Source organism: Pongo abelii, chromosome 21 (genome assembly GCF_028885655.2).
Source record: "Pongo abelii isolate AG06213 chromosome 21, NHGRI_mPonAbe1-v2.0_pri, whole genome shotgun sequence".
NCBI classification, from domain to species: domain Eukaryota; kingdom Metazoa; phylum Chordata; class Mammalia; order Primates; family Hominidae; genus Pongo; species Pongo abelii.
Genome location: NC_072006.2, coordinates 30,395,630 through 30,415,872, shown reverse-complemented (window position 1 = coordinate 30,415,872; position 20,243 = coordinate 30,395,630). Strand labels below are relative to the sequence as shown.

The 20,243-nt window shown below is 47.8% G+C and overlaps 1 protein-coding gene across 8 annotated transcripts in view; it reads right to left on the bottom strand.

Annotated features, from left to right (window-relative positions):
* The window catches only part of SLC23A2 (solute carrier family 23 member 2), a 151,155-nt gene extending 143,077 nt beyond the window's left edge, over window positions 1-8,078 (bottom strand). For 3 of the 8 annotated variants that reach the window (XM_024238913.3, XM_024238915.3, XM_024238916.3), the window contains exon 1: window positions 7,653-7,770. The gene's annotated coding sequence lies outside the window, so the exon portion shown is untranslated. Of the gene's footprint in view, window positions 1-7,652; window positions 7,771-8,029 lie in introns of those variants that run through there. The other 5 variants (XM_024238912.2, XM_054541691.2, XM_063720706.1 and 2 more) reach the window with 3 other exon arrangements.
* Between the last annotated feature and the right edge of the window lie 12,165 nt (window positions 8,079-20,243).

Genomic DNA, 20,243 nt, shown 5'->3' with positions numbered 1-20,243 from the left:
AAAAAGCTCTTGATAAGAAATATATGAACTTGGACTGGGAACAGTGGCTCACGGCTGTAATCCCAGAACTTTAGTAGGCTTGAGCTCAAGAGTTCGAGACCATCCTGGCCAACACAGGAGACCCCCATCTCTAAAAACATAGTGAAACCCTGTCTCTACAAAAAATACAACAATTAGTTGGGTGTAGTGGTGCACGCCTGTAGTCCCAGCTACTCAAGAGGCTGAAGCGGGAGGATCTCGAGCCTGGGAGGCAGAAGCTGCAAGTGAGCCGAGACCTCTCCACTGCACTCCAGCCTGGGTGACAGAGTGAGACCCTGTCTCCAAAAATATAGATACATGAATTCAATAGAAAATTCTCAGCACTGACCACATATACCTTACTGTGAAGCAGGATCACCAAATTTTTTCTATAAAGGGTCTATAAAGGGCCAGAGTTACGTGGTCTCTTGAGTGAGCTTGGCTGTGTTGCAATTAAACCTTATTTACAAAACCAGATGCTGGTGATGCCTCCACCAGCAACATCCCTGTAACCTGAGAACTTGTGAGAAATGCACATTTTCGGGGCCCACCCTAGATCTTCAGAAAGAGATCCATGTTTGACAAGGAAGGTGTTGTAGTTAGCCCCCAGCTAGGTGATTTGACTTTGGAGACAGGAAATGATTTTAGCCAGCCCTGGAGAGGAGTCAATAAAGCCAAACCGAATTTGAGGCTGAAATCCTATCTAAAGTAGAACGTGTAAGAAATTGTGTTGGCCAGGTGCAGTGGCTCACACCTGTAATCTCAGCACTTTGGGAGGCTGAGGCAGGTGGATCACGAGGTCAGGAGTTTGAGACCAGCCTAAACAATATGGTGAAACCCCATCTCTACTAAAAATATGAAAATTAGCCAGGTGTAGCTACTCAGGAGACTGAGGCAGAAGAATCACTTGAATCCACGAGGCAGAAGTTTCAGTGAGCCGATATCGCGCCATTGCACTCCAGCCTGGGCGACAGAGCAAGATTCCGTCCCAAAAAAAAAAAAATATATGAAAATACAAAAATTAGCCAGGCGTGGTTGCAGTGACCGTAATCCCAACTACTCAGGAGGCTGAGGCAGGAGAATCGCTTGAACCCAGGAGGTGGAGGTTGCAGTGAGCCAAGGTCGCACCATTGCACTCTAGCCTGGGCAACAAGAGCAAAACTCCGTCTCAAAAAAAAAAAAGAAAGAAAGAAATTGTGTTTCCTTCATGAAGACTGAGGACACAGCAGTGCTTTCGGTCTGAAGCAGGGTGGAGAAGACCCTCAGAGTCACAAAGCCAAGAACTCTGAGATGAAATGATGGTCCAGAATGAAAAAGCTTATTCAAATTTAATTAAATGGAGCTGGGGGTATGTATATATTCACTTGAACAAAGGAAAGCCAGTGGAGGAAAAAAATGTGTGAGCGTTGAGGTGGTGGGTAGAAGATTCCTACAGAAACAAACAAGGGAATTGACAGAAAGAATCCAAGCTAGGGGGCATAAAGGCAAACACTGTAGCCAGGAATGAACCACAGGCAAACAAGGCAGGAGCGAGAGGAGACAGTTCTGCTCCCATTCAGCCTCAGTCTCCTCCCAGTGCACCCTTTACTCCACCCCAAAATTTTCTAAAATGCACATGTGAACAAGTCACTCCCCTTCTGGGAATCTCCCCGTGCCTTTCCAAAGATTCAAGCCCCATAATACAGTATCAAAGGACCTCTCCACCTGACCCCCATCACATCCTCAGCATCCTTCCAACTGTCCTAACTCAGTTACCCTCTCCCAGTCACATGCCTCTCCCGATCCACTCTTTGCTCACACTGATCCCTCGATCTGGAATGTCATTCCCACCTTCTGTAGCCTAACCCTACTTTCTATCCCAAGTCCCCAAAAGTCATCCTGGAACACAGCATGATTAGAGTCTAACTTCGAGCTTGGCAACTGACCGGCCTAGGGTCAAATCCTGACTCTACTTGGCAGCGCTAAGACCCTAGGCAAGGAGCTGCCCTCCTGCCACACCTCAGCATCCTCAGCTGTAGGATGAAAAGCATTAATACTCAGCCCACAGGGCTGCAGAGACTGATCAACGTGAAAGAACACAGGAGTGCTGGGCAGAGCTCCCTGGCACTCAACTGACACTGGCTTCTCTGCCCTCTTCTATACTAATGAGAACTTAGAAACCCTGAGTTTCAGATGAGAGCTGGGAATAGTGTTCTACAGTGGTTTAATGGAACAGAATTCAAGACTCAGGAATTAACTTACAGAAGTTACCCAAGACTTCATCAATAAATGAAGGACCAGAAGCCACCTTGCCTGCCAGTTGCTAGGACTAGCAATAATAACCTCAAGTGCCCAATACATAATCAATACCTACAGGCACCATCACTGTTTCCTTGGCCCTATCACATGGGGCTCTCTTGTCTTTCTAGGGTCCCCTCTATTGCTTGGAGAGGGTCCAACAGAGAAGTGCACCTTATCAAACTGCTCTTCCATTCAACTTAGAAGATAGAGGGATTCATCTCTGTAAGAGTTACACACATAGATGGATGACCTCCACCAGGTGCTCAATGAGATGATGCCTTTGGGAAGGAAGCCTGAGCCATCAGCTGCTTTGAGCAAAACTCATGAGTGGGCAAAACTCATGAGTGGGCCAGGCACGGTGGCTCACGCCTGTAATCCCAGCACTTTGGGAGGCCGAGGTGGGCGGATCACGAGGTCAGGAGTTCGAGACCAGCCTGGCCAACATGGTGAAACTCCATCTCTACTAAAAATACAAAAATTAGCCGGGTACAGTGGTATGCACCCATAATCCCAGCTACTTGGGAGGCTGAGGCAGGAGAATCACTTGAACCCGGGAGGCGGAAGTTGCAGTGAGCCGAGGTCACACCACTGCACTCCAGCCTAGGCGACAGAGCAAGATTCCATCTCAAAAAAAAAAAAAAAAAAAAAAAAAAAAAACAACAAAAAACTCATGAGTGAAGATTTTCCTGATCACTGACCAGAGAAAACCACTCTCCTTTAAGGATGGAATTTCCATAGAGGGCCTTAGAGACACCTAGATCTGAGGTCATGGACTTGGCTGAGGTCACCTGACGTCAAAGTCAAAAATTGGAACAAAGGACAATGAGAAGCTCCCAAGATTTGTATTTCCATTGAGGATGACCTTCCCCAAAAATCTCCACCCTTGCTTTTCTGCTGCATTTGGGTATGCTGGGTTGGCATCACAACTTAACATGGCCTAAACCAGCTCCTCCAGCATCTCAGTTAATGGCCTCTTTCTTTCTAGGTGCTAAGACCAGAACCTCGGAGTCCTCCTCAATTTTCTTTCTGGTTCATCAGCAAATCTCAACCTCACCTTGAAATCCCACTAGTCTCCCCTCAGCCCTGCACTAGCCGTCTGGCTGTTCTCCTTGCTGTCCTGCCTTCAATCTATCTCACACAGCAATGCCTAGAGTGTGCTTGCTAAAAGCTAGATCAGTCCACCTCCCTTCTTTACTCCTAAACCCTCCAATGGCTTCTACCATCCTCGAGGTAAAATCTACCAGCCTTACAGTGGTCCGCACGGCCTTACATGATCTGTCCCCCATGGTTTCTCTGACCTCAAGACCAAATTCTCCCCTCCTCCTGCCTCAGGGCCTTTTCGTCTGCTGTTTCCTCCCCTCAGAATGATCTTTCTCCCAGATCTCCACATGCCTCACTACCTTCACATCTTTAGTCAAAGATGACTCAAGCCCTCTGCTATGAACTCAACTGTATCCCCCACCACCACCGAAAGAATTCATTATGTTGAAGCCCTACCCCCACAATGTGGCTGTATTTAGAGATAGAGCCTTTAGGAGGTAACCGAGTTTAAATGAGTTCTTAAGGATGGGGCCCTGATCCAATAGGAAAACTTTATTTTTTTAAACAAAGTAGCTTTGTCACCCAGGCCGGTGTGCAGCGGCACAATCATGGCTCACTGCAGCCTCAACCTCTTGGGCTCAAGCAATCCTCCCACCTCAGCCTCCTGAGTAGCTGGGACTACAGGCCCTACCACCACGTCCAGCGAATTTTTTATTTTATTTTATTTTATTTTGTAGAGACAGAGTCTTATACTATGTTGCCTAGACTGGTCTCAAGTGATCCTCCTGCCTCAGCCTCCCGAAGTGCCGGGATTACAGGTGTGACCAACAGTGCTTGAACAGAAAGAGATAAATGGCACCGAGAAAAGGCCATGTGAGGACTCATCAAGAGGATGGCCACCTACAAGCCAGGTAGAAAGCCCTCCCCAGAAACTAAAGAGGCCAGAACCTTGACCTTGGACTTCCCAGACTCCAGAACTATAAGAAATAAATTTCCGTTGTTTAAGCCACCCACACTGTGCTATTTTTGTTACGGCAGTGTTAGCAGACTAATATACCTTCCTCCCTGTCTACTCTTCCAAAAATATCAACTTCCATCCCCACACTTAATCCCCCGAGCCTTGTCAGATTCCTCTTCACAGCACCAGCTCTCATTGTCCACCTCCCTCCAGTGTGGGCTCCATGTGGGCTGGGAATCTCCCTGCAGCATCCCAAGCACCAAGAATATTACCCAGCACAGATCAGGCACTCAAACAATGTAATGAATGTATGAAAGGTCTATGAAAGGTGCAAGCTGAAAGCAGACCTCAATTACAGGAGAGCCAAGAACCTAGAACCTGTGACAAAATAACAGGTTCAAAATAGCAAAGCCAGAGAGAAAATGAGAAGAACGGCATAGCGCACAAAGGGCTCGTTTCAACCTAGAGGCTGCAACGCACAGCTTAACCTGGAGGAGGATGGTTCCCTACAGAAAGAATAAAAGCAAGCCCAGAGAATAACTGGAGGAATAGCAGGGCATGAAAATGAATTAATGAGGTTACTGGGCACTGGGAACCAACAGACTGGTGTGTGAGGGTTTTATGGACAAGGCCAGGAAACAGGTCAGGAAGGACTGTAAGATGTTTAAATTTAAAAAGCCTAAGAGGATTAAATATAAATACGTTTTTAAAAAGCTTCAATTTACATGTACAAAGCACCATATAATTTCAAATCATTACTGTTGACCTTTTTTTTTTTTTTAGGAGACAGTCTCACTCTGTCACCCAGGCTGGAGTGCAGTGGCACGATCTCGACTCACTGCAAACTCCACCTCCCAGGTTCAAGCGATTCTCCTGCCTCAGCCTCCTGCGTGGCCGGAAATACAGGCATGCGCCACCATGCCCGGCTAATTTTTGTATTTTTAGTAGAGACAAGGTTTCACCATGGTGGCCAGGCTGGTCTCGAACTCCTGAGCTCAAGCGACCTGCCCGCCTCAGCCTCCCAAAGTGCTGGGATTACAGGCATGAGCCACCATGCCCAGCCCCGGCCTACTGCTTTTAATTACCTTAACCAAAATGGGAAAATTCCTCAAGCTACCAGGGGTACCAGAAAATAGGTCCCCAAATAGATCTCTGGTTTGTCTTTAGAGACACTGAAGAGGACAACAATAGCCAATTCGGGATTTCAAACACCCCACAAACTAGACCTTAGGCTCTGTGAGGGCAAAAGACAGAGTTTATTCAACAACGATCTGTTCAACAGAACCTGGTCACCAAGTGGATGGATGGATGGGCAGACACAGATGGACAGACTACTCAATGGGTGGCTACATGTGCTTGCCTGCCCCGGGACACATGACTCACTTCTGCAATGCTACATAGACTAGAGTTTGCTCCATCAATGAGATAGATAGTATGGCATGAAACCTAGCAAAACCATCTACATTTTTCTAGCCAGGTACTGGTTTTTTTTAAGCTGGTCGCCACACTCAGCTATTTTTTTTTTTTTTTTTATAGAAACAGGAGTCTTGCTATGTTGCCTAGGCTGGTCTTGAACTCCTGGCCTCAAACAATCCTCCCACCTCAGCCTCCCAAAGTGCTGGGATTACAGGTGTGAACCACAACACCCGGCCCAGGTACTTCAATAGGCATTTTTTAAACATGTCAACAGATGTTTAAATTTAATTGACTCAATTGACCGTGCCACAGTCAGAGAACTGCCAGACAACCATCTAAAATACTGTCAACATAAAAAGTTCCTGAAATACCTATTGTCTTAAAAAATCACCCTCCACTCTAAGCAAAGAAACCGAAAGAGAAATGCCTTGGTATTAAAAGAAAGAAGCTGGTTGCCATTTTGGCAAAGGAAATAGCCTAGAAAGCAGATACCTCATGCTCAGGATGTCACATGGAACAGGCTGGACACACCTGCTGCCTCCCTTTAACTAGCAGGTGTGCCATGAGAGCTTACACTGGGCACACCCGCCGGTCCCCAAAAGCTATTAAATTGGGGATGAATGAAAACAGAACAGTAGTAATAAGTTCATAAGTGACCCTGATAGAGCCAACCATCACCCAGCAGAGAATTCTGTTTTGAGCTGAAAAAGGCCCTTTATAAATCTCACCAGGTTCAAACACCTTCAGGGGAGGCAGGCAACGTCACCTGCAACGGTGAAAAAGGCAGGTGTAGACAACCAGAAATGGTGAGGCCCAAACCCAGCAGCATTCAAATACAAAACATAAAATAAAAATACTCCAGCCACCCCAATTCCAGCCTTTTGCTTCAGAGAGGACGAAGCCGGCTGAGGGAGGTCACATGGCCAATTAGTGACAGCTCAAACCAGACTGCCTCCGGACTCCCGGTCCCATGTCCTCGCACATCCCGGGGCCTTCTCTGCGCGCAGATGACCCAATTGTCAGCAGGGACTGCATCTTCCCCCACCCGTCTCCCAGCACTGCAAGAATAGAAGTAGCACCTACTACAAACGCTGCAGACCCAGAAAGCCCTTATGGGTGACTTTCTTCCACCTGCAGTTGCCCTCATTTACCCTTTGCCCTGACAATCGATAATTTCCCATCAGTCACGCTTAAACCTCCAGCCTGCAGGCCGACATCCTATCAGCCACCCATCCAAGGGGGGCATCTAGGACTAAACGAAGGAGAAAATCCTGCGCCTTAAAGTAGTCACACTCGAAATGTCATTTTTTTTCCCCCGAAAGGTGGCAAGGAGAGGGACTCGCGACCCCCGGGGAACAGGCCAGAAAGGCCCCGGAGTCGGAGGAGCTGCTTCTAAAATTACTTCGCGCAGTCTTTGTAGAAGGGAAGAAAGCAAGAATGTAAAAGGCACCCTCTTGCCGCCCCTCCTGATGCCCCTGAATTCCAGGGGGCGAGACGATGCCCGTGCGCACCACCTAGGGAGGGGCGAGGGAAGCGACCCTAGGACGCGCGGGCGCAGAGCCCGGGAGGAGGCGGCGGCAGCCAGTGGGGTTCTGGGGGCGCCCCATTTGCCTCCCCGCTGCACGGCCTGAGGGCCCGAGCGCGCTGTGGCTCCCGCGGCGGGCAGGGGTGGGTACCCCGGGGGCTCGGCCCGACCGGCAGAGCGGCAGGAGCTGAGGGCCGCCGGGCATCTTGGGCCCCGGGGCTAGGGTGGCCGGCGGGCGCGGGGTCCCGGGAGACGGGTCGGGGTGGGGGCGCGCAGGCCGCGCCGCGGGGCCGGTGGGTGACAGCGCGCGGGGGCCGTGCCAGGCCGGCCTCGTGGGCGCGGCGGGCACCTCGCGGCCCCGCCGGCAGGTGCGGCCCGCAGGCCGGGCAGGGAGCGCGGCGGCCCGGCTCTCACCTGGCTGCAGCTCGCGTGGTTCCCGTCCTGCCGCCGCGCCTCGGCGCCGCAGTGCCCGCTGCCGCCGCCGCCTCCGGTCCCCGCGACAGCCGCCTGCAAAATGGCGCCGCAGAGGGGCGGGCCGGGGGCGGGGTGCAGCGGCGCCGCCCGCCCCCGCGCCGGTCTGGGGCCCACCTCCCTCCCCGCCCCCGACCCCTGCCCTCGGGCCTACCCCCAGGGAGGGGCTGCCCCCTGGCACCGGGCAGCGCTCCCCGGAACATCCCGGGCCTCGCACCCAGCCGTCCCCTTCCCGTTCCTTTCATTTCCCTCCCCTGTGCAGAAAGATTGCCCCCCTTCGCGACCCTTCCCACCAGTCACACTTGCTCCTGGGGACCCACCTGGCAAGCAGAGCGCTGGTCCGTGAGTGTCCTGGTCCAGGTCCCCCCTTTTTGCCCCGCCTGCCACCGAGCCCTGTCATTGCTCGAGTATGATAATCAGGCAGTTTGTGGTGCATTAGGCTCAGTGGGTTGGATGTTTTAAAACATTTTCACCGCTTCTCCACTTAGGTAGCCGGGTTTTTTAACTTAACTGGAAAAGAAGTCCTCCTTACCTCATGCAGAGATGGTAATACAGACCAAGGCTTTTCAGACTTGAATTCCCTGGGAGTCGTATTAGGCTAGGGGCGGGTTCACATTCAGTGGCTCTGGAGTGCAGCCGGAAAGTCTGCACTTCTAAATTGTCCCCAGGTGATACCCCCTGGTGAGGTTCTTGGACCGCTAAGCAGAAAGGCCAAGTGTAAATCCCTGGCCCTCGGTCTTAGAGCTGGGCAGCCTCACTTTGAGGACTTCATTAAGATGCAGATGGCTGGGCCCCACCCCCAGAGCTGCTAAGGCTGGAGGTCTGGCGTGAGGCTCCAGAATCTGCATTTCTGGCAAATTCCCACGTGATGCTGATGCTACTGATCTGGGGACCACAAGTATTGAGCCACTGCTGAAATCTGAATACATTTTTTTAAATGTTCTAATAATTAGTACTTTCTTAACACCTTCCATCTTGAAACCATTGTCATGGTTGTTTTACTAACTGAATGATAATGTACTAGTTCCCGGGCAACTCTTGAGAAACAGAATTGTAGACGGTGTCTGACCTCACATGGAGATAAATTGATTTTATAATCAGAATTATTTATGTGTTTTACACAGTTTTGGAAAGTGACATCACACATATCAATGCAGTTGGGGGAGCAGCAACTAAAGGAATTTTATGAAATAGGCAAGTGTGGTCTGTGTCTTGACAATATTGTGTCTTCCCATTTATTTATCTAATAACTGCATTTTTATTTGCTTATATTTAATTTTTTAGAGACAAGGTCTTACTCTGTCACCCAGGCTGGAGTGCAATGGCACAATCAAGGCTGCAGCATCAACCTTCCAGGCTCAAGGGATCCCCCAATCTTGGCCTCCTAAGTAGCTGGGATGACAGGAACACACCACCAGGTCCAGCTAAGCTTGGTTTTATGCGTCACGGGCGCGCATCCTTAACCTTGGCAAAATGAACCTTCTAAATTGACTGAGACCTGTCTCAGATATTTGAAGTTCACAATTCCTACTGGGATTCAGTAAGTAGGGAAAAGAAAGTGTTGGATTGCAAAATTCAGTATACACTGGAATGTCGAATGTTTTGATCCCTATTGAAGATGGAGAAAATAAAAAACAAAGATGCTGCCGGGCGCGGTGGCTCAAGCCTGTAATCCCAGCACTTTGGGAGACCGAGGAGGGCGGATCACGAGGTCAGGAGATCGACACCATCCTGGCTAACACGGTGAAAACCCGTCTCTACTAAAAATACAAAAAAATTAGCCAGGCGTGGTGGCGGGCGCCTGTAGTCCCAGCTACTCGGGAGGCTGAGGCAGGAGAATGAATGGCGTGAACCCGGCAGGTGGAGCTTGCAGTGAGCCGAGATCGCGCCACCGCACTCCAGCCTCGGCGACAGAGCGAGACTCCGTCTCAAAAACAAAATAAAACAACAACAACAACAACAACAAAGATGCTGTGACCAGCACCCAGAGAAAAACTCACGCATTGCCCCGTAACCATCATTCTACACCAGTGAGAGCATAGAGCGTATTCCAGCCAACCTTTTTTTTTTTTTTTAATACGACGTGTTTGCTTAGCAAGGAATGCGGAGTCTTCTGTTTAGAAGGGAAGGGAAGTTCCAGGGTCAAGACCCCCTGAGCTTTTAAGTCTATCCCCTCCTCATTGTTATTCCATGAACTGTGGAATCTTCAGTGTCTCCCTCTCCCTCTCTAGGCATTTACCATTTTTCTCTATCTTGAAAAACCTTCCAAAGTCCCAGTCTCCCCAGCCGTCCTGCCTGCCTTCCTCTCCCCAACCTCCCCCACCGTCACCCCTCAGGCACTGTCCCTCCCTGTTTTATCAGATGTCATCTGTGACCTTCTAATTGCCAAAACCAATTACAGGTTTACAGTCCTTTTCTTCTTTGATGGTTCTGTAACAGTCCATTGACTTCTCACTTGAAACTCTATTCTTGTGATAATACCACTGTTTCTCGCTAACTATCCATACACCCCCCTTCCCTCTCATACCCTCCCCTGCCCTCTCATTCTCTAACCCCCTCTGAAGGTCAGCCATCTCCTCGTGGTTCCCAAACATCTCTCCCTAGACAAGACAGACATCTTTCTGAACTTGTAGACACATTTCCAATTGTCCCTTGAGCAACCTGCCCTGAATATTCTCCAGAAATTGCAAATAATCTTCACTATTGACACATTATTTTCTCCCATAAACTGGTTTCTTATCTGAGTTTTCTCATTTTGCTACCAGAAACTTCGAACTGGTCTTTGAGTCCTTGCCCCACAGCCTACATGTCCACTCTGTGACCTATGATCAAGCTGGGAAGTATTTCTGAAATTCTCTTCTCATCCAACACAGGTACTGACCCTCACTGGCTCTTTCTTGGACTGTTAACCATCGAAAAAGTTTCTCTCTGGACTGTTGGACTCAAGACTAATCTTCCGAAACTATCCTTGTTATCATCCCAGAGCACAGAACTAATAATCTCACACCTTTTCTGAAAATCCTTCAGGGCCTCCCAGTCAAAAGGATAACTGGAGACCAGGCACAGTAGTTCACACCTGTAATCCCAGCATTTTGGGAGACCAAGGCAGGAGGATCGCCTTTGCCAGGAGTTTGAGACCGCACTAGGCAAGATGGGGAGACCCCATCTCTGAATAAATAAATTAATTAATTAATTAATTAAAAGTTTAGGCTGGGCACAGTGGCTTACCCCTGTAATCCCAGCACTTTGGGAGGCCGAGGCGGGCGGATCACCTGAGGTCGGGAGTTCGGGACCAGCCTTACCAACATGGAGAAACCCTGTTCACTACTACAAATACAAAATTAGCCGGGCATGGTGGCGCATGCCTGTAATCCCAGCTACTCGGGAGGCTGAGGCAGGAGAAGCGCTTGAACCCGGGAGGCAGAGGTTGCAGTGAGCCGAGATCGTTCCATTGCACTCCAGCCTGGGCAACAAGAGTGAACTCCGTCTCAAAAAATAAATAAATAAATAAATAAAAGTTTAATAGCTAAATAAAGAAAGAATAAACCTTTCCAAGTGTAGCATTCAAGGCCCTTAATCTCTAATCTCGGCTTCTTTTTCTTCTTTTTTTTTGGAGATTTTACTGCTGAAAAACTGGCTTTGGTATCAGCAGATACCTCTCTGACTTCTGTCTTTCAAGGTCTTACAAGGATTAAATGTATATAAAGTGCTTATTCAGTGCATGAATATGTAGGTGTTCGATGCCTTTTTTTTATGTAATTATTTTTACCATTATCATCAATTAAAAAATACATCAAATTTTTCCTCTTCAGTTCCTTTTCCTTTTATTTTCCATTCATCTTCCTTTCTATTACAGCTCACACAAACAAGGTTTTTTTTCCTCCTCCCTTAACTTCTCTAAACTAAATCAGCAGAATATATCAAGCACGTTTCATGACCTGGTTAATTTGATTGAAATTTCAGTCATTTCCAGGCTGTGTTATTTTTGAGAGGTAATTGTAGCTTGGGGCTATTCCATCTTCATACAGTACTTTTCAATGTTATTTTCAACATCTCTCTGGAGTCTAGACCTGGGGCAAACTTTTTCTGGAAAGAGCTAGATAATAAATGTTTTAGGTTTTGTGGGCCAAGAGGTAAAATTGATGACATTATATAGGTACAGTACTTATATAATGATAGGGGCCGGGCGCGGTGGCTCACGCCTGTAATCCCAGCACTTTGGGAGGCCGAGATGGGTGGGTCACTTGAGGTCAGGAGTTCTAGACCAGCCTGACCAACATGGTGAACCTCCGTCTCTACTAAAAATACAAAATTAGCTGGGCGTGGTGGCGCATGCCTGTAGTCCCAGCTACTTGGGAGGCTGAGGCAGGAGAATCACTTGAACCTGGGAGGTGGAGGTTGCAGTGAGCTGAGATCGCGCCATTGCACTCCAGCCTGGGCAACAAGAGCAAAACTCCGTCTCAAAAAAAAAAAAGTGACAGTACTTATATAATGATAGAAAACAAATTTCCACAGATTTCTTATTGATGAAATTCAAAATATAATAATGATTGAGCATAATGTTTTTGTTTGTTTGTTTGTTTTGTTTTGTTTTTTGAGACGGAGCCTCACTCTGTCGCCCAGGCTGGAGTGCAGTAGTGCGATCTTGGCTCACTGCAATCTCCGCCCTCTGAATTCAAGTGATTCTCCTGCCTCAGCCTCCTGAGTAGCTGGGATTACAGGCGCCTGCCACCGCGCCCGGCTAATTTTTTGTATTTTTAGTAGAGACGGGGTTTCACCATCTTGGCCAGGCTGATGTTGAACTCCTGACCTCGTGATCCATCCGCCTCGGCCTCCCAAAGTGCTGGGATTACAGGCGTGAGCCACCGTGCCCGGTCATATTGAGCATAATATTTTTATAATACAGGTCTACTAATGAAAATAATAGAATTTGGGGGGTGGGGATAATAAGACTTTGCTTACTTGGGGTTCAAAGTTAGTCTTTCCTATCATCAAATTGATGGCAAATGTTCATCTGTAAAAGCCATTTTTTATTTATTTATTTATTTATTTATTTATTTATTTTGAGACAGAGTCTTGCTCTGTTGCCCAGGCTGGAGTGCAGTGGTGCAATCTTGGCTCAAGCAATTCTCCTGCCTCAGCCTCCCAAATAGCTGGGATTAGAGGTGTTTGCCACCACCCCCCACTAATTTTTGTATTTTTAGTAGAGACAGGGTTTCACCATGTCGGCCAGGCTGGTCTCAAACTCCTGGCCTCAAGTGATCCACCTGCCTTGGCCTCCCAAAGTGCTGGGATTATAAGAGTGAGTCACCACTCCTGGCCTGCACCATCTCTTGATGTCAGCAGAATTCACACTTTCTACATCTGTCTCATACTAAGACATAACAGATCTAGGGCTGCATGGCAGGACCAAGACCTGCCTGAAATGATGTGTGTGTGTGTGTGTGTGTGTGTGTGTATGTGTGTGTGTATGTTCAATGATATGCATTGAAGCATTGTTTCAAGTAGCAAAACAAAAACAAAAAACCTGAAAACAACCTAAACATCCATCAATCAGGGAATGGCTGAATGATCTATGAGATAGGCACTGTATAGCATGTATACCATGTAGCCTTCTCCCCACTCCACCCCCAGGCTTGCTTTTATTTTTTTTGAAATATAATTCATGTACCCATAATACTGCATTTTAAGGTATACGTTTTAGAATATATCATTTAAAGTAAACAATTGTGGCCACGCCTGGTGGCTCACGCCTATAATCCTAGCACTCTGGGAGGCCGACACAGGTGGGTCCCTTGAGGTCAGGAGTTGGAGACCAGCTTGGTCAACATAGTGAAACCCTGTCTCTACTAAAACTACAAAAATTAGCCGGGCATGGTGACATACACGTGTAGTCCCGGCTACTCGGGAGGCTGAGGCAGGAAAATCGCTTGAACCTGGGAGGCAGAGGTTGCAGTGAGCTGAAATCGCTCCACTGCACACCAACCTGGGCAATAGAGCAAGACTCAGTGTCAAAAACAAACAAACAAAAAAAGTAAACAATTGTAAAGTATACAATTTGGTGGTTTTCAGTATGTTCACAAAGCTGTACAACCATTACCACTAATTTTAGAACATTTTTATCACTCCTAAAAGAAACTCCATATCTATTAGCAGTCATTTCCTATTTCTCCTCTTCCCCCAGCCCCGGCAACCACTAATCTTCACTCTCTTTCTATGGATTTGACTATTCTAAACATTTAGTATAAATGGAATCATATGAATTATATACTAATACGTGGTCTTTTGTGACTGGCTTCTTTCACTTACCACGTTTTCAAGGTTCAACTACATTGTAGTATGCTTCAATATTTCATTCCTTTTTTCATTGTGATAAAATGTATGTATAAAATTAACTTTTTTTTTTTTTTTTTTTTGAGACAGAGTTTTGCTCTTGTTGCCCAGGCTAGAGTGCAATGGCATGATCTTGGCTCACTACAACCTCTGCCTCCTGGGTTCAGGTGATTCTCCTGCCTCAGCCTCCTGAGTAGCTGGGATTACAGGCATGTGCCACCATGCCTGGCTAATTTTTGTATTTTTAGTAGAGACGGGGTTTCACCATGTGGGTCAGGCTGTTCTCGAACTCCTGACCTCAGGTGATCCACCTGCCTTGGCCTCCCAAAGTGCTGGGATTACAGGTGTGAGCCACCACGCCCAGCCAAAATTTACCTTTTTAACCACTTTTAAGTGTACAACTCAGTGGCATTAAGTGCCACTCCAGCCTGGGCAACAGAGTGAGACCTTGTCTCCCCCACAACCCCGTACCCCTTGAAAAAAGAGAGCATTTAAATGCACACACCCTGAACTTAGAATGTTAGTTCTGGAATCTCTCTGACACAAAAGCACACTGGTGGGCACGGATCTATGCCCAAGGGGCTCAAAGAAGCATGGTTTGCTTCTGCCTCCTCCACCCCAGTTCACTCTGCAGCCCCGGCAGATCTGAAGCCCAGCCAATGGAAGTAAACTCTTACCCTCGAATGACCCCAAATTCCTTACCTAACCATTCTCCCTACTCCCAGCAAATAACCTTGCTTCCTGATTTTTAGCAACTGGTCATAAGAAGGGCATTTCCTCATCCCCCACCTCCCCTTATCCACAACCCCACTTTCCCATGAGGGACCTCTCTTCCCAACCTCGAGTACTGAAGACCCCTCCTTTGGGTGTCCTCCATATTTCAATGCTGACCTCCCTTTCTTTATTTTTTCTTAAGATGGGTATGTTGCCCAGGCTGGTCTCGAACTCCTGGGCTCAAGTGACTCTCCCGCCTCAGCCTCTCAAAGTGCTGGGATTGCAGACATGAGTCACTATGCTCGGCCCTACCACCCTTGTCTTTGGAAAGTTTACATCCTCCCAGTTCCTGCAACCATCTCCCCTTCTCAGTTCAGCTTCTCCAAAAAGCCACGTACAGTATTTATTTCCTCCTCCTCACTTCCTTCCTCCCTTTACCACCAGGCAATCTGGGCTGCATTCTTGTATTCCTCTGAAACTGCCCAGGTAAATTAGCCATGCCCTCAAAATTGCACAATCCAGGGAATCTTTTGCATATGCATCTTACTGAATTTTCTGGAGGCATTTGGCACAGCTGTGTTCTCTCAGGGTAATCTCTCTTCTTTTGACTTTGTGACTGCTTTTCCTACTGGTTCTTCTACTTCTCTGACTGTATTTTTTTCTTTCTTCTCAGATTCTTCTTCCTCCTGCTCTCTTCAAAAAAGGTGTTGGGGACAAGGAGAGTGTGGCTATGTCCATTTCTGTTTTCCCTGCAAAAGCTCCTCAAGGCCATCACATTTCTACTGCCTGGATCTCCTTAATGTCCTCTGGATCATTCTTGCTCAGAAAGTCCCACCTTGGCCTCTCCTGGAACCACCCCGAGTCTCTAGGCTGGTACAAGTATACTCCCTCCATGCATCACAGCATTTAGAATAAAATGTATGGAAATGAGTTGTTTTTCTGTTTCTCTCCCTCACTAATTGTCAGTGCACCCAGGGCAGAGGTCTTGGTTTACTTAATTCTGTATGCCAGCTCCTCACATGGTGCCTACCACACAGTAAGTACTCAGTTCGGTTAGTACTGAAGTACTCAGTTAGTACTCAATGACTTCACTTGTTCCACCAAACCAACAGGGGCTGCCCGCTGATGAGAGGTGAAACGTGAAGGGAAAGAACTCAGGATTAACCCCCAAGGTCCTGGAGAATTGGAAACTGAATTAGTCAAGGTTCTCCAGAGAAACAGAACCAACAGGATATATAGAGGGATATATAAAAGGATACGGGCCAGGCGCAGTGGGTCACGTCTGTAATCCCAGCACTTTGGGAGGCCGAGGCGGGCGGATCACGAGGTCAGGAGATCGAGACCGTCCTGGCTAACGTGGTGAAACCCCGTCTCTACTAAAATTACAAAAAATTAGCTGGGCGTGGTTACAGGCGCCTGTAGTCCCAGCTACTTGGGAGGCTGAGGCAGGAGAATGGCCTGAACCCGGGAGGCGGAGCTTGCAGTGAGCCAAGATCACGCCACTGCACTCCAGCCTGGGTGACAGAGCGAGACTCCATCTCAAAAAAAAAAAAAAAAAAGAGGATATGAAAGAGGGGATTTATTGCAGGAGTTAGCTCACGTGATTCTAAAGGCCAAGAAGTCCCACCGTGTGCCGTCTGGAAGCTGGGGGACCTGGAAAGCTGGTGGTGTCCTTCACTCTAAGTCTGAAGACCTGAGTACCTGGAGCTGTGATGTCCAGGGGCAGGAGAAGATGAATGGCCCTGCTCCAGAAGAGGGTGCAAATGTGCCTTCGCCCTGCCTTTTTGTTCTGTCTGGACCCACAGTGGATTGGATGATGCCTGCTCACGTGAGTGAAGGCAGAACTTTTGTGTCTACTGATTTAAATGCTTATCTCTTCTGCAAACACCGTCCCAGTCAGACCCAGAAATAATGTTTTACCAGCTATCTGGGCATCTCTTCGCCCAGACAGGTTGATACATATAACTAACCATCAGATAAGCCAAGTGGAAAACGTAAGTTACAGGCAAAACACAGAAGGCTCCAATGCCAGGATATAGAAACAGGACTTTTGGGTTGGGCACTGTGGCGCAGACATGTAATCCAGCACTTTGGAAGGCTGAGGTGGGTGGATGGCTTGAGCCCAGGAGTCTAAGCCCAGCCTGGACAACATGGTGAAACTCTGTGTCTATATAAAATACAAAATTAGCTGACCGCGGTGGCTCACGCCTGTAATCCCAGCATTTTGGGAGGCCAAGGCAGGCAGATCACCTGAGGTCAGTGTCAGGCCTCTGAGCCCAAGCCAAGCCATCGCATCCCCTGTGACTTGCACGTATACATCCAGGTTGCCTGAAGTAACTGAAGATCCACAAAAGAAGTAAAAATAGCCTTAACTGATGACATTCCACCATTGTGATTTGTTCCTGCCCCACCCTAACTGATCAATGTACTTTGTAATCTCCCCCACCCTTAAGAAGGTTCTTTGTAATTCTCCCCACCTTGAGAATGTACTTTGTGAGATCCACCCCTGCCCGCAAAACATTGCTCTTAACTTCACCGCCTATCCCAAAACCTATAAGAACTAATGATAATCCACCACCCTTTGCTGACTCTCTTTTCGGACTCAGCCCACCTGCACCCAGGTGAAATAAACAGCCATGTTGCTCACACAAAGCCTGTTTGGTGGTCTCTTCACATGGACGCGCGTGAAAGTCAGTAATTCAAGGCCAGCCTGGCCAACATGGTGAAACCCCATCTCTACTAAAAATACAAAATTAGCTGTGCGTGGCGGCAAGTGCCTCCCAACTACTCGGGAGGTTGAAGCAGGAGAATCACTTGAACCCAGGAGGCGGAGGTCTCAGTGAGCCGACATCGTGCCATTGCACTCCAGCCTGGGCAACAAAAGCAAAACTCCATCTCAAAAAGAGAAAAAAAAAATTAGCCAGTCATCGTGGTGCACACCTGTAGTTCCACCTACTGGGGAGGCTAAAGTGGGAGGATCATTTGAACTCGGGAGGTGGAGGTTGCAGTAAGCCGAGATCGCGTCAGCCTAGCAGGCTGGGAGACAGAACAAGACCTTGTCAAGAAAGAAAGAAAGAAAGGAAGGAAGGAAGCTTTTTTCAATAAGGGAATTTAACCTAGACCCCCATGGACACACTTAGTCTTTGAGGGGGAAATAAGGCAAAAGGACAAAAATCCATCCGTAGTTATATAAAGTAGAAAAGAGGTTGAATGGGAGGGACAGGTAAAATGGAAAGAAAAAGAAAAGAGGTTCAAACAGGAAGTGGATAACAGCAAATTTGTTTTGTTTTGTTTTGTTTTGTTTTTAAAGAAAAGAGGCAAACTAAACTGTTGGAATTTGGGATACTGTCACCCTCTGGGGGCATAGTGATTAAGCAAAGGCACAGGGTCTTCTGAAGAGCTAGCCATGTGTGATGTCTTGATATGGGTGCCAGGCACACAGGCATATTCACTTCGTGAGATTTCATTAACCTGCACACTTAAGTGCATTTCTCTGTATCTATACTACAAAAAGTTTTTTTTTTTTTTTTGAGATGGAGTTTCCCTCTTGTTGCCCAGGCTGGAGTACAAAGGCACAGTCTTGGCTCATTGCAACCTCCACCTCCCAGGTTCTAGCGTTTCTCCTGCCTCAGCCTCCTGAGTAGCTGGGATTACAGGCACCCACCACCACACCCGGCTAATTTTTGTGTTTTTAGTAGAGACGGGGTTTCTCCATGTTGGCCAGGCTGGTCTCGAACTCCTAACCTGAGGCAATCCCCCTTCCCCCCGCCCCGTCTCAGCCTCCCAAAGTGCTGGGATTATAGGTGTGAGCCACCGCGGCTGGGCTTGTTCCCTGTTTCAAACAGCTTGGTCTCTCTCTGAGGTGGGGCCTGGGGCACAAGAAAAGGCTCAGGGTCTTGATTGGGTCCCAGGTGTTGTCTCCAGGAATGTGTGCCTTAGAAAAGAGGGATGTGTCCGCACTGCAGGATGTGAAGGTTTAAGTTTGAATATTTCTTTGATCCTAGAATAAATGGGTTATACACCTCATGCAGCCTTGGCGAGAGAAGGCACAGGGTCCCTGCCCTGCCTCTGCCTTGCTCAGTGACCTTGGGGAAATCATATAACCAAACCACACTTAGGTTTCCTAGTATGTAAACTTAAGACAATTTCGTTTGCCCTATCCACTGCCTAGGTTGGTATGAGGATTAAATGAGGTAATTGATGTGAACGTGCTTCCTGCAGATGTTTTTTTATAGCCCTTTACAAATACCATATAAGAAGCCTAATCTAGCTGTAGAATTGAGCCCACAATTGGTTTTTGAGCCATAATATCAAACACTCAGTCTTTCCCTAGGTGATATTTTTCCATTCTCTGTTTTTGATAAGGTCTCTAGTTTGTAAGGTCACTTGGAATTCGAGTCCTTTTTGCCCAGATTGTTGGCTGCACCACTCACTCACCTCCTATAAGTTAGTACAGCCAGTCTTCGTTGGTCATGTGCTACCTGGCAGGCACTGAGCTAGACACCACTGACAAAATGATGGATAAGAAACTTACTGGGCAGGACACAGTGGCTCACACCTGTAATCCCAGCACTTTGGAAGGCTGAGGCGGGTGGATCACCTCAGGTCGGGAGTTTGAGACCAGACTGATCAACATGGAGAAACCCCGTCTCTACTAAAAATACAAAATTAGCCAGGCGTGGTGGCGCATGCCTATAATCCCAGCTACTCGGGAGGCTGAGGCAGGAGAATCATTTGAACTCCAGAGATAGAGGTTGCAGTGAGCCAAGATCACACCATTGTACTACAGCCTGGGCAACAAGAGCGAAAATCTGTCACAAAAAAACAAACAAATGAACAAAAAGAAACTTGCTGGCTAGACGCGGTGGCTCACGCCTGTAATACCAGCACTTTGGGAGGCTGAGGCAGGCGGATCACTTGAGGTCAGGAGTTTGAGACCAGCCTGGCCAAAATAGTAAAACCTCGTCTCTAATAAAAATACAAAAATTAGCCAGGCATGGTGGCGTGTGTCTGTAGTCCCAGCTACTTGAGAGGCTGAGGCAGGAGAATTGCTTGAACCCAGGAGGTGGAGGTTGCAGTGAGCCAAGATCATGCCACTGCACTCCAGCCTGGGCAACAGAGCAAGAATCCATCTAAAAAAAAAAAAAAAAGCCAAACTTACTAGGTCTGCCCCCAGTGAAACTGCATGCTGGTAGGTATGGGAAGACAGAAGAAGGGCCGGGCACAGTATCTCAAAAAAGTTATTTGAGACAATGCCATCAGCAATGCCATCAGCATTGGACGATCGGAGAATAGATCATCTCAGTTGCCCATCGTTCAAATGGCCCCACCGAAAGCACAGGTTTTACACTGGCCATTAAACCTGCTCATGACTTTATCAACCTCAGCCACATTTGTCTGGATGGAGGTGTAGTCTTTGATGCTGATGATGCAGTTGCTGGTGGAGCATTTCATACATGTCCACAAACTCACTAGCATTATTCTGCA